General features: G+C 36.4%; 1 protein-coding gene across 5 annotated transcripts in view; it reads left to right on the top strand.

The window, feature by feature from the left end:
- The window catches only part of NBDY (negative regulator of P-body association), a 143352-nt gene that overhangs the window by 44207 nt on the left and 81390 nt on the right, over window positions 1-17755 (top strand). For 4 of the 5 annotated variants that reach the window (XR_015159936.1, XR_015159937.1, XR_015159938.1 and 1 more), the window contains one exon: window positions 12371-12611. The exons of the other annotated variant lie outside the window; for it this stretch is intronic. The gene's annotated coding sequence lies outside the window, so the exon portion shown is untranslated. Of the gene's footprint in view, window positions 1-12370; window positions 12612-17755 lie in introns of those variants that run through there. 5 annotated transcript variants of the gene reach the window in all.

Here is a 17755-nt window from a genome sequence, read left to right as displayed (position 1 = left end):
ATCTAATTCACCATTTCTACAAAAGAATAAAATACCTAGGAATAAACCTACCTAAAGACCTGTATGCAGAAAACTATAAGATACTGATGAAAGAAATAGAAGACAACACTAACAGATGGAAAGATATACCATGTTCTTGGATCAAAAGAAACAATATTGTAAAAATGACTATACTACCCAAAGCAATCTACAGATACAATGCAAACCCTATCAAACTATAAATGGTATTTTTCTCATTGTAGTTTTGGTTTGCATTTCTCTAACTGTTAGTGATGTTAAGCATTTTTTCTGTGCTTCTTGGCCATCTATATGTGTTCTTTGCAGAAATATCTATTTAGGTCATCTGCTCTTTTTTTTTTTAAACTGAGTTGTCTGTGTATCAGATTTATTGAGCCCCATGAGCTCTTTGTAAATTTTAGAGAATAATCCCTGTTAGTTGCTTCATTTGCAAATATTTCTTCCATTCTTTGGTTTTCCTTTTCAGTTTGTTAATGATTTCCCTATCTGCAAAAGTTCCTGAGTTTAATGAGGTCCAAATTGTTTCTTTTCATTTTTCTTTTTCTTTTTCTAGGAGGCGGGTTCACCAAGATATTACTGCAGTTTATGTTAAAGAGTGTTTTGCTTGGGTTTGCTTCTAAGAGTTTTATAATATTCCACCCAACCTTTAGGTCTTTATTTCATTTTGAGTTTATTAGGGTGTTAATGAGTGTTCTAATTTCGTTCTTTTACATGTAGCTGTACAGTTTTTCCAGCACTTATTGAAGAGATTGTCTTTTCTGCATTGTATATTCTTAACCTCCTTTGTCATGGATTAATTGGCCATAGATGTGTGATTTTATTTTCAGCTTTCTGTTTGTTCTATTAATCTATTTTTCTGTTTCTATGTCAGTACCAAAGTCTTTTGATAGCTGTAGCTTTGTAGTAGAGTCTGAAGTTGGGGAGCCTGATTTCCTCCAGCTCTGATTTTCATTCTTAAGATTACTTTGGCTCTGCAGAGTCTTTCATATCTCCATACAAATTTTGATGTTTTTATTCCAGTTCTGTGAAAAATGCCATTGATAATTTGATAGGGATTATAATGATTCTGTAAATTGTTTTGGGTAGTATAATTATTTTGACAATATTGTTTTTTCTGATTCAGGAGCATGGTATATCTTTTCATTTGCTTGTGTCATCTTTAGTTTCTTTCATTGGGGTCTTATAGTTTTCAGAGTACTGGCCTTTGCCTCATTAGATTGGTTTAATCCTAGACATTTTACTGTTTTGATGTGATGGTAAATGTGGTTGTTTCTTTTATTTCTCTGTCTGATCTTTCCTTGTTAGTGTATAGAAAAGCAACAGACTTGTCTGTATTAATTTTAAATCCTGCAGCTTTACTCAGTTCACTGGTGAACTCCACTAGTTTTCTGGTGCCAACTTTTGGGATGTTCTATGCATAGTTTAAAGCCTTCAACAAACAGTGACAGTATTACTTCTGATTTTCCAATTTGCAATGCTTTTATTTCTTCTTTTTCTCTGATTCCCTTGGCAAGGACTTCCAAAACCGTTGAATAAAACTGATGTGGGTGGTCATTCTTGTCTTGTTCCTCATCTTGGAGGAAATGCTTTCAGCTTTTCACCATTGAATATAATGCTAGCTGTAGGTTTGTCATATATGGCCTTTATTATGTTGAGGTAGGTTTCCTCTATGTCCACTTTATAGAGAGTTTATCATAACTGGGTGTTGAATTTTGTCAAAAGGTTTTTCTCTTATCTATTTGCATGATCATATGGTTTTTGCTTTTCAATTTATTCATACAGTATATCACACTGGTTGATTTGAAAATATTGAAAAATCTTTGTATCCCTGAGGAAAATTCCACTTCATCATGGTGTCTGAGTAAAGTCATATTTTCAATATCAGTACTTGTGATTGGTCTGTTCATATTTTCTAGTTCTTCTTGGTTCCATCTTGGGAGACTGTACCATTCTAAGAATCTGTCCATTTTTTTCCTGGTTGTCCATTTTATTGACTTACAGTTACTTATAGTATCTCTTATGATCCTTTGTATTTCTGTGATGTCCATCGTAGTTTCTCCTTTTTCATTTCTAATGTTACTGATTTGAGGCCTCTCCCTCTTTTCTCAATAAATCTGGCTATAGGTTTATCAGTTTTGTTTATCTTTTCAGAGTCAGATTGTAGTTTCATTGATCTTTTCTATTGTTTTCTCCATCTCTATTTCTTTGATCTCTTCTCTAATCTTCATGATTTTGTTCCTTTTACTATTTTGGGGTTTTGTTTTTTTTCTCTTCCCCTAGTATCTTTAGGCATAAGGTTAGGTTGTTTATTTGAGATTTTTCTTGTTTCCTGAAGTAAGGTTGTATTTCTATAAACTTCCCTGTTAGAACTGCTTTGCCACATCCCATAGGTTTTGGATCATTGTGCTTTCATTTTCTTTTGTCTCTGTGTATTTTAAAAAATTTCCTTTGATTTCTTCAGTGATCCATTGGTTGTTTAGTTGTATATTGCTTCCCCTCCACGTAATTGTAGTTTTTAGTTTCTTTTTCCTTGCAGTTGATTTCTAATCTCAATAATTCTGTGATCAGAAAAAGATTCTTGATAAGATTTCAATTTTCCCACTGAGTCTAAAAGACTTTTCTTTACATCTGTGTCTCCTTTGCTGCCCTGTAAGTAGGATCATCGGTACCACCTTTCTAGATTTCATATATATGTGTTAATATATGGTTTTTGTCTTTCTCTTTCTGACGTATTTCACTCTGTATAATAGGCTCTATGTTCATCCACATCATTAGAATTAACTCAAATGAATTTCATTGTAGAGCTAAGTAATATTCCATTGTATATATGTACCACAGCTTCCTTATCTATTCACCTGCCAATGGACATCTAGGTTGCTTGCATGTCCTAGCTTTTGTAAATAGTGCTGGAATGAACATTGGGGCACATATGTCTTTTTCAATTCTGGTTTCCTCAGGGTATATGCCCAGTAGTGGGATTGCTGGGTCATATGGTAGTTTTATTCCTAATTTTTTAAGGAATCTCCATACTGTTCTCCATAGTGATTTTATCAGTTTATATTGCCACCAACAGTGTAAAAGTGTTCCCTTTTCTCCACACCCTCTCCATCATTTATTATTTGTAGACTTTTTGATTATGGCCATTCTGACCAGTGTGAGATGATTCCTCATTGTGGTTTCGATTTGCAGTTCTCTAATAATGAGTGATGTTGAGCATCCTTTCATGTGTTTATTAGCCATTTGTGTGTATTCTTTGGAGAAATGTCTGTTTAGGTCTTCTGCTCACCTTTTGCTTGGGTTGTTCATTTTTCTGGTATTGAGCTGCATGAGCTGCTTGTATATTTTGGAGATTAATTCTTTGTCAGTTGTTTCATTTGCTATTATTGTCTGCTATTCTGAGGGCTGCCTTTTCACTTTGCTTATAGTTTCCTTCTTTGTGCAAAAGCTCAGTGGTAGAAGGAGAGTGTGGGATGATTTGAGAGAATAGCATTGAAACATAGACATTACAATATGTAAAATATATGACCAGTGTGAGTTTGATGTGTGAAGCAGGGCACCCTAAGCTGGTGCTCTGTGACAACCTGGAAGGATAGGGTTGGAAGGGAGGTGGAGGCGGTTCAGGATGGCAGAGACACATGTATACCTATGGCTAATTCATACTGATATATGGCAAAACCATCACACTATTTTAATTATCATATATAAAATAAATAAATAAATATTTTTAAATGATTTCAACTTTCTTAAATTTACCAATGCTTGATTTGTGTCCCAAGATGTGATCTATCCAGGAGAATGTTCTGTGTACAATTGAGAAGAAAGTGTATCCCTCTGCTTTTAGATGCAATATCCTATAAATATCAATTAAGTACATCTGATCTAATATGTTATTTGAAGCCTGTGTTTTCTTGTTGATCTTCTGTGTGACTGATCTTCCATTGATGAAAGTGGGATGTTAAAGACAAAAGTGCCACTATTATTATGTTACTGTTGACTTCTTATTTAATGACTGTTAGCTTTTACCTCATACATAGGGATTCTATGTTGGGTGCATGCATGCATGCTCAGTTAATTCAGTCATGTCTGATTCTTTGTGATCCTACGGACTGTAGGCTGCCAGGCTCTTCTGTCCATGGGATTCTCCAGGTAAGAATACTGGAGTGGGTTGCCATGCCTTTCTCCAGGGGATCTCTCCCACCCACGTATCAAATCCAGGTCTCCTGCATCTTCTACATTGCAGGTGGATTCTTTATGTTGAGGCACTGGGAAAGTCCATGTTGGGTGCATATATGTTTTCAATTTACAATCTTCTTGAATTGACCCCTTGATTTTTATGTAGTTTCCTTCTTTGTCTCTTACAAGTTTATTTTAAGGTTTATTTTGTCTTATGACAGCATATATATGGGTCTTGTTTTTGTATCTATTCAGACAGTCTGTGTATTTTGATGAACATTTAATCTATTTACATTTAAGGTATTTATTGATAGGTATGTTTCTACCACCTTTTTTAAATATATATGTTTGCATTGCCATTTTGTTAGGTTTGTTAATTTTTTTCAATTTGTTTTGTAGGTCTTTTTCTTCCCTTCCTCTTTTGTTCTCTTCTGTTTTGATTTGATGATTAAACTTGGTTTTGTGTTTAGAGTGTTAGAGTGTTTGTTTTCTTTTTCGTATTTATATCTAGTGTGGATTTTCAGTTTGGGTTACCATAAAGTATTAATATAGCAGTCGATATATAAACAGGATTGTTTTAAATTATTGGTCTTTAATTTATTTTTTAATTAAGGATAATTGCTTTACAATACTGTGTTGGTTTCTAACATACAACAATGAAAATGAGACTTAACTATATATATATAACTTCTGCAATGCAGAAGATGCAGAAGACCCAGATTTGATCCCTGAGTGGGGGAGATCCCCTGTAGAAAGGCATGGCAACCCACTCCAATATTCTTACCTGGAGAATCCCAGGGATGGGGGAGCCTGGTGGGCTGCTGTCTATGGGGTCGCACAGAGTCAGACACAACTGAAGCTACTTAGCAGCAGCAGCTTCCCATTAACTATCTATTTTACACACGGTATTGCATATGTGTCAATGCTACTTTCTCAATTTGTCCTGTTCTTTCCCTCCCCCATTGTGTCCACAAGTCTGTTTGCTACATCTGTGTCTCGATTCCTTCCATGCAGATAGGTTCATCAGTACTGTTTTCTAGATTCTACATGTATGCTTTACTATATGATATTTGTTTGTTTTTTTCTTTCTGACTTCCTTCATTCTGTGTAACAGGCTATATGTTCACCCATCTCAGTTCAACTGATTCACATTTATTCCTTTTTATGGCTGAGTGATATTCCACTGTATATATGTACCACAACTTCTTTATCCATTCATCTGTCAATTTACATCTGTGTTACTTTCATGTCTTGGCTATTGTAAATAGTGCTGCAATAAACACTACAGCACATATGTCTGTTTGAATTGTGGTTTTCTCAGGGTATATGTGGAGAAGAAAATGGCAACCCACTCCAGTACTCTTGCCTGGAAAATCCCATGGATGGAGGAGCCTGGAAGGCTGCAGTCCATGGGGTCGTTAAGAGTCAGACACGACTGAGCGACTTCACTTTCACTTTTCACTTTTCACTTTTCATGCATAGGAGAAGGAAATGGCAACCCACTCCAGTGTTCTTGCCTGGAGAATCCCTGGGACAGGGGAGCCTGATGAGCTGCCATCTATGGGGTCGCACAGAGTCAGACACGACTGAAGTGACTTAGCAGCAGCAGCAGCAGCAGGGTATATGCCTGGTAGTGGGATTTCTGAGTCATATGATACTTTTCTAAGGAACTCACATACTTTTTTCCATTGTGGCTGTATCAGTTTATATATATTCTTACCAACATTGCAAGAGTGTTCCCTTTTCTCCACATCCTCTCCAGCATTAATTATTTGTAGATTTTTTTTGATGATGTTCTTTCTGTGTGTTTTAATTTTAAATACATTTCCAGTATCCTGCATTTGTACTCTCCTCACAATTGCTTGTTTTTATATCATATTTTTGTGTAGTTCATTTCCTACCTTTATTCTTGTCTTTATCCATCAACTTTTTTATTTGTAATGGTCTTGCTTTTTGTAGTGGACTTTTCTACTTACAGAATTTCCTTTAGCATTTGTTGCAAACATAGTCTGGTGTTGCTGAATTCTCTTAACTTTTTCTTGTCTATAAACTTTGAGTTCTCTGTTGCATCTTAATATGAGCCTTGCTAGGTAGAGTATTCTTGGTTTGTAGGTTCTTCCTTTCATCACTTTAAATATGCCATGCCATTCCCTTTGACCTGCAAAGTTCCTACTGGGAAATCAGCTGATTACCTTATGGAGTTCCCTGACATGGTATTTGTTGCTTTTCCTTTGTTGCTTTTAATATCTTCTTTGTTTTTAATTTTTGTCAGTTTGATTAAAACGTAACTCTCTGTTCCTCCTTCAGTTTATCCTGCCTGAGGTTCTCTGTGCTTCTTGTACCTGGGTAACTGTTTCCTTTCCCATGTGGGGAAAGTTTTCAGCTATTATCTCTCCAAGTATTTTTTTCAAGTCATTTCTCTCTCTCTTCTCTTTCTGGGATCCCTATAATGCAAATGTTCATACATTTAATGTTGTCCTAGAGGTCTCTTAGACTGTCGTTATCTTTTTCTCATTCTTTATTCTGTTCCACAGCAGTTGTTTCCACCATTCTATCTTCCAGCTCACTGTTTTTCTGTTATTTTCCCTCAGTTCCTCTGATATTGATTCTTTCTAGTGTATTTTTAATTTAACTATTGTATTGTTCATCTCTTTGTTTGTTTTTTATTTATTTTTATTGAAGGATAATTGCTTTACAGAATTTTCTGTCAAACCTCAACACGAATCAGCCATAGGTATACATATATCCCCTCCCTTTGAAACTCCTTCCCATCTCCCTCCCCATCCCACCCCTCTAGGTTGATAAAGAGCCCCTGTTTGAGTTTCCTGAGCCATACAGGAAATTCCTGTTGGCTATCTGTATTACATATGGTAATGTAAGTTTCCATGTTACTCTTTCCATACATCTCACCCTCTCCTCCCCTCTCCCCATGTCCATAAATCTATTCTCTATGTCTGTTTCTCCACTGTTGCCCTGTAAATAAATTATTCAGTACCATTTTTCTAGATTCCGTATATATGTGTTAGAATACGGTATTTATCTTTCTCTTTCTGACTCACTTCACTATGTATAATAGGTTCCAGGTTCATCCACCTCATTAGAACTGACTCAAATGCATTCCTTTTTATGGCTGAGTAATATTCCATTGTGTATATATACCACAACTTCTTTATCCATCATCTGTTGATGGACATCTAGGTTGTTTCCATGTTCTAGCTATTGTAAATAGTACTGCAGTGAACAGTGGGATACATGTGTCTATTTCAATTTTGTTTTCCTCAGGGCATATGCCTAGGAGTGGGATTGCTGGATCATATGGTGGTTTTATTCCTAGTTTTTTAAGGAATCTCCATGCCATCTTCCATAGTGGTTGTATCAATTTACATTCCAACCAACAGTACAAGAGTGTTCACTTTTCTCCACACCCTTTCCAGCATTTACTGTTTGTAGACTTTTTGATGAGGGCCATTCTAACCGGTGTGAGGTGATATCTAATTGTAGTTTTGATTTGCATTTCTCTAATAATGAGCAATGTTGAACATCTTTTCATGTGTTTGTTAGCCATCTGTATGTCTTCTTTGGAGAGATGTCTGTTTAGGTCTTTTTCCCACTTTTTGATTGGGTTGTTTATTTTTCTGGTATTGAGTTGTATGAGCTGCTTGTATATTTTGGAAATTAACCCTTTGTTAGTTGTTTCATTTGCTATTATTTTCTCCCGTTCTGAGGGTTGTCTTTTTACTTTGCTCATAGTTTCCTTTGTTTGCTTTTAGTCCTTCTGCATCTTTGTTAAACATTTTTTGCATCTTCATAATCTGTACCTCCATTCTTTTCCTGAGATTTTGGATTATCTTCACTATCATTACTCTGGATTATATTTCAGCATATTGCCTATTTCCACTTCATTTTGTTGTTCTTCTGGGGTTTTATCTTGTTCCTTCATTTGGGATATATTCCTCGTTCATCTCTTTTTGTCTAACTTTCTGTGATTGCAGTTTCTTTTCTGCAAGCTGTTGGACTGTTGGATGAGGCTATCTAAGGGCCTTTTGCAGGCTTCTTGGTGAGAGGATCTGGTTCCTTCCTGCTGGTGGTTGGAGCTGTGTCCTGTCTCTCTGGTTGGCAGAGCTCTGCTCAGGAAGGCTTTACCCAGCCTGTAAGCTGATATGTGGGACTCTGTTCCCTCCCTGTTGGTTGTTTGGCCTGGAACATCCCAGCACTGAAGCTTACAGGCTGTTAAGTGAGGCTAGGTCTTGAGTAGAAAATGGTGTTCTGCAGGAAGGCTTGTACCAATGAGTACTTTCCCGAACTGTTGTCTACCAGTGTCTTTGTCCCTGCAGTGAGCCACAGCCACCCCCAGCTCCACAGCAGACCCTCCGATACTAACAGGTAGGTGTGATCTAGTCTCTTATGAGGTCACTGATTTTTGCTCATGTGTCCTGATGCTCACAGGGTCTTGTTTTCCCCCTCCAGTAGTGAGGTTTTTCTTTCTTCCTGTCCCGTGGAATTCCTGTGATCACCCTCACTGTCCATCAAAGCCAGATTCTCTGGGGTCTCCTTCTCTTGTTGACCCAACCTCAGGCTGGGAATCCTGATGTGTGGCTCAGGACTTTCACTCTGTCTCATTGCCACTTCTGTGTTGTGTTTGGATACCGGGTACCAATTTTTGGTAGATTCCTGTGTTTTTTTATCGATTGTTCTTTAGCAATTAGTTGTGATTTTCATGTTTTAATGAGAAGGTGTTGCTTATGTCCTTCTACTCTGTCATTGTCAGCCATCTGTATAGCCTTTATCAAGGTCACTGCAGCAGTACATATGAGGCTTGTCTTGGGCACTACATGATGAACAGACCACACTGGCTGCCAGAATTTTATAATGTATATAAAGGTTTTAATTGGGTTCACTCCTGTATATAGATCATCCAGATAGTCCCCAAAACATATTATGCTCACAAGACCATATCCTTGAAGGAGCTTCTAGTGGAGGGATGACACGTGGATGCATATTCCAGGGGTAGAGAGAAAGAAGGGGCCTCCAGCAAGATCTTCCAACAGTTTCATTCACCCCATGACCTATAATTATTTATCTTTGACTTTAGCCATTTTGATTATGACTGTGTCTTGCTGTGGGTCTGTTTGGGTTCAATCTTTGTTTTCCTGTACCTGAATATTTTTCCTTTTCCAGGTTTGGGAAATTTTCTGCTATAATTTTATTAAATGTATTTTTACCCCCTTATCTATCTCTTCTCTTTCTGGAACCCCTATAATGTGAGTGTTTGTATGCTTGATGTTATCCCCAAAATCTCTTAATCAGTTTCCATTTTTAAAAATTTAGTTTTCTTTTTCCTGTTGTGCTGCTGATTTATATTCTATCTTTCAGACAGAATGCATTCTTCTGTATGCATTCTTCTGTATCACCTAGTTTGCTGTTCACTCCTTCTAGTGTGTTTTTTATTTACTTTATTTTTACTTCTTTAAAAAATGATTTTATTTATTTATTTTTGTTTGTGCTAGGTCTTCATTGCTTCATAGGCTTTTCTCTAGTTGTGGTGAGTGGGGGCTACTCTTGTTATGTTGCACTGGCTTCTCATTTTCATGGCCTCTCTTGTTACAGAGTATGGGCTCTAGGGTGCATGGGCTTCAGTAGTTGCAGCATGTGGGCTCAACAGTTGTGGCTCTGGTTGCTAGAGTACAAGCTCAGTGGTTGTGGCATGCAGGCTCAGTCGTCCTGCAGCATGTGGGATCCTCCCAGAGCAGGGATCAAACCCATGTCTTCTTCATTGGCAGGCGGATACTTTACCACTGAGTCACTAGGGAAACCTTATTCTTTACTTCTGCCCTATTTTATATATATATATATATATATATATATATATTTTTCTGCTTCCTTGTTAAAATTTTCATTGTGCTCATCTATTCTCTTACATAATTTAGTTAGCATTGTTATTACTAATGCTTTGAATTCTTTATCTAATAAATTGTTCATTTCTGTTTTATTGGTTCCTTTTTTCTTTTTCAAATGAGAAAAATTCCTCTGTCTCCTCAATTTGCTTATTCTTCTCTGTCTCTATGAAATTAAGTAAAACAATTATCTTGAAGGGATGTTCTTATGTGTGAGTCTATGTGTGCCCAGTGACTTTGGTGATAGAGCTAGATTTGATGTGAACATAAGTCACATCTTTTCTCAGGGTGTAATAGCATCTATCGTCGTGGTAGAAGATGGGGCTGGAGAGTCAGGGGCTAAGGCAGAAAGCAGATGTGAAGAGGGGCTTTCCCTCTGTTCAGTGACTGTCACCACCCTATTGGGGGTTGGGTCAGATCTCAGGTTGCTGGAACAGAAGCCCTGAGGGTTGAGTCTGAAGTACCTCAGTTCCCTTGAAGTGTGTATTCTTCTGCTTTCCAGCACAGTCTCCCTTAGCCCCAGAGAAAAGCAGTGCTGGGGCAAGAGGTAATGGTGTGGGTACTGAACAAGGGTCAGGGCATAGAGTATGGTATGGCAGTCTGGCCACTTTCAGCAATCTGGTCTTCCTGTGATGTGCTGCCTGTGCTATCAACCACAATGGCTGCCCAGTCCCTGCTCAGACACGCTTAGTGTCTGAGTCACTGTGACATCTTATAGCTGAGCTCTTTCTTCATTTCTGACTGCTTTTGCTTTAGTGGGGAGCTTGAGTGTGAGGCAAATGGGGCTACAGTGTTTGCTTGATTCAGGCTGGGGCACACACCAGATTGGTCACAGGGAATGAGTCAACGACCTGTGTGGTTTCAATTCAACCTTTCCTGCTTCCTTTCCCTCCTTCAATGGAGCAAGCAAGCATTCAAGTGCTCATCACAAAGAGAGTCAAGGCTTCCCACAGCACTCTTGAGCCTCCAATCAGCCAAGGGGGCGCTTCCATTTGTCAGACTCCAGGGGTGGGTCATCTAATATGTTGCTCAAACTACTCACTCTCCAGTGAATGTCTATGCCTGTATAGTCTCCCTTTTCCTCTGAATCTTCTCCCAGAGGCACAAGTCCTAATCTGATCATTTCTTTTCCCTTCCTACCCAATTCTTCATGTATCTTTCTTTCTTACAACCTTGATTGTTCAGGAGTCTTTCTGCTAGTCTTCAGTTAGTTTTCTCTGAGCATTTTTTTCCACTTGTAGATGTATTTTTGATATGTTCATGGGGGGAGGGCCACATCCTCCTACTCCACCATCTTGATTTGAGTCCTTAAAACACTTTTATATATAACACAGAATACAAATAACTTGATAGAAAAATGTTCAAGGAACAGACAGTTCTTAGAAGGCAAAATATTAATGACCAATAATGATAATTAATTAACTTCCTTATTAATCATTGAAGTATAATTCAAGATATCATTTTTAGCACATCACATTTGCAACAATCAAAAATCTATGTAATCTGTTTTAGGGAGGATGTGGTGATATATACACCGGTTATGAGAGTGTGTATTTTTATATTAGCAGCATTAAAACTTTAAAGTGTGTACTCTTTGACACATAATTTGCTTATGGAATCTATGGGAAAATTCTTACATATAGACAAATATGCTTTTTTATTATAAAGAAAAATTTCAAAGATAGAAATTCCTTTTGAGAGAGGAATGACTATTCTGTCATGCAGTATAATATTGTGAGGTGTTGAAATATGTAGATAGATCTATTTTGATAAAGAAAAATCATTAATATTTTATTAAGTGGTTAAAGTGAATTAAAACAATTTGCAGAATGAACTAATTTATATTCAAACTGTCTAAATTTTATATTACTGTAAGTACTATCTGTATGAACATTTAAATGCATAGAAAAGGATTTAGAAAGAACTGATACCTGTGATTTCTTTTAGAAATAGAACTGAAGAAAAGTAGAAGTTTGGTGACAAGGATAATTTTGTTTAGGTTGTTTAAATTATATACTGTTCAATTATAAACATGTATTATTTCTGTAAATAAGTACAGATTTTCTGGAGAATAAAATACACCAGGTATAAATAATATGCCTGTTATCAGCATCTTATGACTTTGATTTAATGTTTATGAAGAAATACACTAATAATTTTGCTTCCCTTATAATCTGCCTAGAAGGAAATGTGGGGTGTTACCTTCTCAAGAGACATATCTAATCTGTATAATTATTGCATTTCTCAATATAAATGAATAAATTGTCCTCTTTTATATCTTTCAGTCTTATGATATAATCATCAAAATTTCACCTCCTGTATTTGGATGGATTCTGGGACATGACCAGTAGATCTCTAAATTTGAAGACCCCAGCTTGGATTGTGGTGACCTCACCAAAGCAAATAATGCCTGTGAGGTGGTCCTGCAGCAGCCAGTCAATGCTCTCTTTTGGTGACACTCAGTCTTTGCTGTATAACTTTGAATTCTTATAAATCCATTAAGTTTCCAATAAAGTTTTTCTCTCATTTGCTGTTAGTTCTATATGACTATGATCTAGTAAATTGTCAATTTTCAGTAAAGGTTTCATAGTAATTCCAAGCATCAGTAAAATTGGTATCAAAGTATGACCTTCTTCCTAAGAATTACCATTCACTGATTCTTTATAGTGTGAAAATACCAGAAGAAGGGGGGGGGGGGAGGATTGAGGGGAAATATGAAAAATAATTAAATTCCCAGCACATTCTCTTTACTATCAACTTTTCTATGGTATCTTATCTATTCTATGGCATTCCTTATTCTTCTACATCTTAACTGCTTTCTTGGTCAAGATGGCTGCTATGCTTTTCATTTGCTATTTTCTAATTTACTTCTAAAACACTCAGTATTAAACAAATAGGTTATCTTAATTAAAAACATTAATAAAAAATTATGATAAAAAATAAAAGGAAAACGGGAAAATTTCAGTCAGCAATTTTAGTATTTTCACATTGTTCATGTATTTTTCATAAATCATAGGAAAAATTAAAGTTAAATTTTGGGAGATCTTTATGTACATTAATATAAAAATGATGCAATAATTAAAACAACCTATTATTTATGTAGAAATGTGTACACAAGTCAATATAACAGGATATAAACCCCAGAAATGGACACATAGAAGACTTTAAAGGTAGTATGTCAAGTAAGTGAGGAATGGCTGAATCATTCATTAAATTGTATAAAGAATATCTGGCTGATCATATGAGGAAAAAACAGATTAGATCTTCCCCCTCATACCACGAATTTAAATTAAATACATCAAATCACAAAAATATTAGAAAAAACTTTGGTGAATATTTATATTATTGTACAATGAGCATACCCCATGCATAATAATTTAGTTTTTCAAAAGATGGTGTTTAACTATTTATGATGTAATAAATGCTACAAACTATGGAAATATGAGGGTGAGTAAGATAGTAGTCAGTATAACTTGCAGTTTAACAGGAAAGGCAGTTAATTAAACAAATTTATAAAGCAAGTCTGGATCTACATACTGAAGCTGCCTTCAGTGATCTCTCCTCATCTTTCAGTTCAACATTCCTTTGCTTACTTCATTTTCAGCCTTTTTCTTCATATTGAGAAAGATGGTACCTCAGTACCTTCAGAATTATATTACATTAAGCTCACACACTCAGAAGGAGAAGCAATCTCTTTTCCAAGTTCCCATATTAATAGCTCCAAAAGTACTCAGTTTGACCTTGCTTGGATCACATATGAATTTATGGACAAATCACTATCCACTAGAATGGGTGCTCTGATTGGCCAGTTTAAAGATTATATTCTTACCTCTATGGAGAGGAAGGTAGGGTTCCTGATTGACATTCTCACCAGAGTCATACTGAATCAGGAAATGGCAATTCCCAAAAGGAAGAGACACAAGACAGATTAAAAAGTAGTATATATATATATATATATATATATCCACTAAGCAAGAAAATATTTCCTACTTGACAAATTAAAAAACAATTTAGCTAAACTATAAAGTAGATGGAGTGGTGAGAGATCAGACCGGAGTGATAGGTAGAGGCGATCACAAGGATTTATGTAAATTGTTTTACAGAATTTAGACTTTATACCCATGGTTTTTTTTAATTGCAATAAAATATACATAATATAAAATTTATCATTTATTCATTTAAATTAACTCTTTTAATTAAAAAATGTTTTTGACCATGCCATGTGGCATGTGGGATCTTAGTTCTCCAACCAGGGATTTAATCTGTGCTCCCCACAGTGGAAGCATGGAATCTCAACCACTGGACCACCAAGGAAGTCCCTAACCATTTTTTTAAATTGGAGGATAATTGCTTTACAATAATGTGGTCTTTGCCATACATCAACACAAATCAGCCATTGTACATTTATACATGGTTAATATGCAATTGTAACCACCATCCATTCTCAAGAATTTTTCATTTTCCCAAACTGAAATTCTGTATTCATAAAACAGTAACTCTCCATTCTTCCCTCCCACCAGTTCCTAGAAACCACCATTTTATTTTTTGTTTCTATGAATTAAACTACTCTATGTACCTCATATCAGTGGAATTATACAGTATTTGTATATAGCTTATTTCAGTTTGTATAATCTCTTCAAGTTTCATCCATGTTGTAGCAATGTATCAGAATGCCTTCCCTTTTTAAAATTGTGGTAAAATACACACAACATAAAATTATAATTTCTAACTGTACAGCTTAGTAGTGTTGAATATACTCATATCATACAATCTATCTCAAATCCCTTTTCATCTTGCAAAGTGAAAATTCTATGCACATTACATAATAATTCATTTACCTCTATACCAAGCCACTGGCAGACAACATTTCACTTTCTGTTTCTATGAGACTGACTACTATAGATACCTCATATAAGTATAATAATACAGCATATGTATTTTTGTTATGTGATTGGCTTATTTCATTTAGCATAATATCCTCAATTCATGTTGCACCATGTGACAAGACTTCCTTCTTTTAAAGATTATTTTTTTTGTAAACACTTTATTTTTTTAGAACAGTTTTAGGCTCACAGAAAAATTAAGTGTAAAGTATAGAGTTCCCATGCATTCCCACCCCAATAGGTGCATAAACTCCCCCATCATCACCCACTACAGTGGTGTATTTGTCACAAATGATGAACCTAAATTGACCCATTGTAATACAAAGTTTACTCTAGGATTCTCTCCTAGTGTTTTACATTAAGTTTTTCATTCTGTGGATTTGGACAAATGTATAATAATATGTGTACATCATTATAGTAGTGCACATCGTATTTACACCACACTAAAAATCGCCTATGCTCCACTGATTCATGCCTCCTCTCCCTACCACCAAATCCGGACAACCACTTGTCTTTTTACTAACTCCATAGATTTGCTTTTTCCTGAGTGTTATGTCCCTGGAATCATACAATATGTACTCCATTCAGTTTGGCCTTTTTCACTTAGTAATATGCATTTAAGTTTCTTTCATGTCTTCATGGCATGATAGCTCATTTATTTTTATTGCTGAATAATATTCAATTGTTTCGATGTACCACAGTTTATAAATCCATTCACTTGTTGAAAGACTTCTTGGGTGCTTCCAAGTTCTGGCAATTATGAATAAAGCTCCCATAAACATCCTTGTGCAGATTTTTGTTTGGACATAAGTTTTCAATTCTTTGGTTAAATATCAAGAATGCAATTGCTGAACTGTAGGAAAAGAATTGGATTAGCTTTGTAAGAAATCACAAACTGCTGACCAAAGTGGTGGTACAGTTTTGCATTCCAACAAGGAATGAATTAGTGTTCCTATTGCTCTTCATATCCTAGCCAGCATTAGCTACTTTCAGTGTTCTGTGTTTTGGTCATGCTAATAGGTATGTAGTGGTATCTTACTGTTGCTTAAACTTATATTTCCCTGATGACATATGATGTGGGGCACTTTTTCATATGCTTCTTTGTCATGTGTATATCCTCATTGATGCTATGTTTGATAAAATTTTTGGCTTATTTTTTAATCATGTTTTTTGCTGCCTTATTTGTGAGTTTTAATTATTTGTATTGTTGAGTAACATTCCTTAAGCACATGTGTTTTTTTCTTGTGGAGAGCTCTAAATTTCTTGTATTTAAAGTAACATTGGTTTATAACATTGTGTAAGTTTCAAGTATACAATATTATATTTCAACTTCTTTATACTATAGCCTGATCACCACCAAAAGTTTAGTTTTCATCTATCATCATATAGTTGACCACCTTACCAATTTCATCTTCCCCCAGCCCCCTCCCCCAGTGGTAACTATTAATATGTTCTCTGTATCTATATGTATAATTTTGTTTGTTCATTCAGGAGCAGACCAATCAACCTGTGCTCAAGCTGCAGCTCAGCCAATCAGATCATGTGTCTCTGAGGGTATTGGTGTGGCCATTTTCCCTAAGGTAGGAGATTTACAACACAATAGAGTCGAGTTCCCAATTGAAGGCCTGTTTTAGAAGGACAATCTCTCAGCCTGGGGAAGGGGGGTAGTCTAGGGGCCATGTCCCATGCCTGGCAGTTCCAGTAATTCTCAACTGGAAAAACGCCTGGGAAGGTCAGAATCAAAGCAAGTTTATTAGTCCTCATCCACCTCTGCCATCCCAACCTCCACCTATTGATTCAAGGGCAAATATATTCTTTTCTTATTTTGTTAACTCTTTGGGAATAGGAACTCCTTTAAAACATCCAAGGAAAGCATGGACCTTACCCCTTGAAAAACACCATTCTGCTTTGCATTCACAAGGATGTCTCCTGATCCTTCTCCCCCTTCGAGGCCCAAACATCACCCAGGTTCTGATTCCCTAGTGAAAGGGTTGCAGGTGGCCCCCATCCAAGCACCGCTGCATTTTAAGTTTTATTCACTGTGCAGGCATGATGAAAGAACTTGTAAGAAAAGAGAACCTCAGGGCCTGCCAAAATGCTGGGGAAAGAGTGGAGCAATCAGGGAAGGCAACTGGGTTCTGAACAGTCTTTGTGAGGAAAGGCACATTTAAAAGACTAGCGCTTCAGGATATCTCATTCTTTAATGTGACAAATAGTCGAGCTCTCCCTTTTCAAGGCTTGGGCTCTGCTGAATCCACTCTTTTACAGTCCAGGCTCAAAACCATCTCCAAGAAAAAAAAATGCAAAAAGGCAAAATGGTTGTCTGAGGAGGCCTTACAAATAGCTGAGAAAAGAAGAGAAGTGAAAGGCAAAGGAGAAAAGGAAGTGAAAGTGAAATGTGAAAGTCGCTCAGTCATGTCTGACTCTTTACAAAACCACGGACTGTCCATGGAATTCTCCAGGCCAGAATACTGTAGTAGGTAGCCTTTCCTTTCTCCAAGGGCTCTTCCCATCCCAGGGATCAAACCCATGTCTGCTGCATTGCAGGTGGATTCTTTGCCAGGTGAGCCACAAGGGAAGCCCATCTGAATGCAGACAAGATATGTCTTGGTTTACCTAGAGACTTCCTTTGTGTTGAGCTATCCCGAGGCAGTACCATTGTAAATGACTGTGTGGAATATCTTTGGGCACAAACCTGTTGTGCTTTTCAGAATGATTTTTGCTTTCATTTTGTTTTTGTAAGATAAAGTTCCTTACGGGGTCTTATTGGGAAAGACCCAGTGATTA

The sequence above is a fragment of the Bos grunniens genome, chromosome X (assembly GCF_055505025.1).
Source record: "Bos grunniens cultivar Pamir isolate PY7600 chromosome X, Bosgru_T2T1.0, whole genome shotgun sequence".
NCBI lineage: Eukaryota > Metazoa > Chordata > Mammalia > Artiodactyla > Bovidae > Bos > Bos grunniens.
This window is presented reverse-complemented; position numbering and strand designations above follow the sequence as displayed.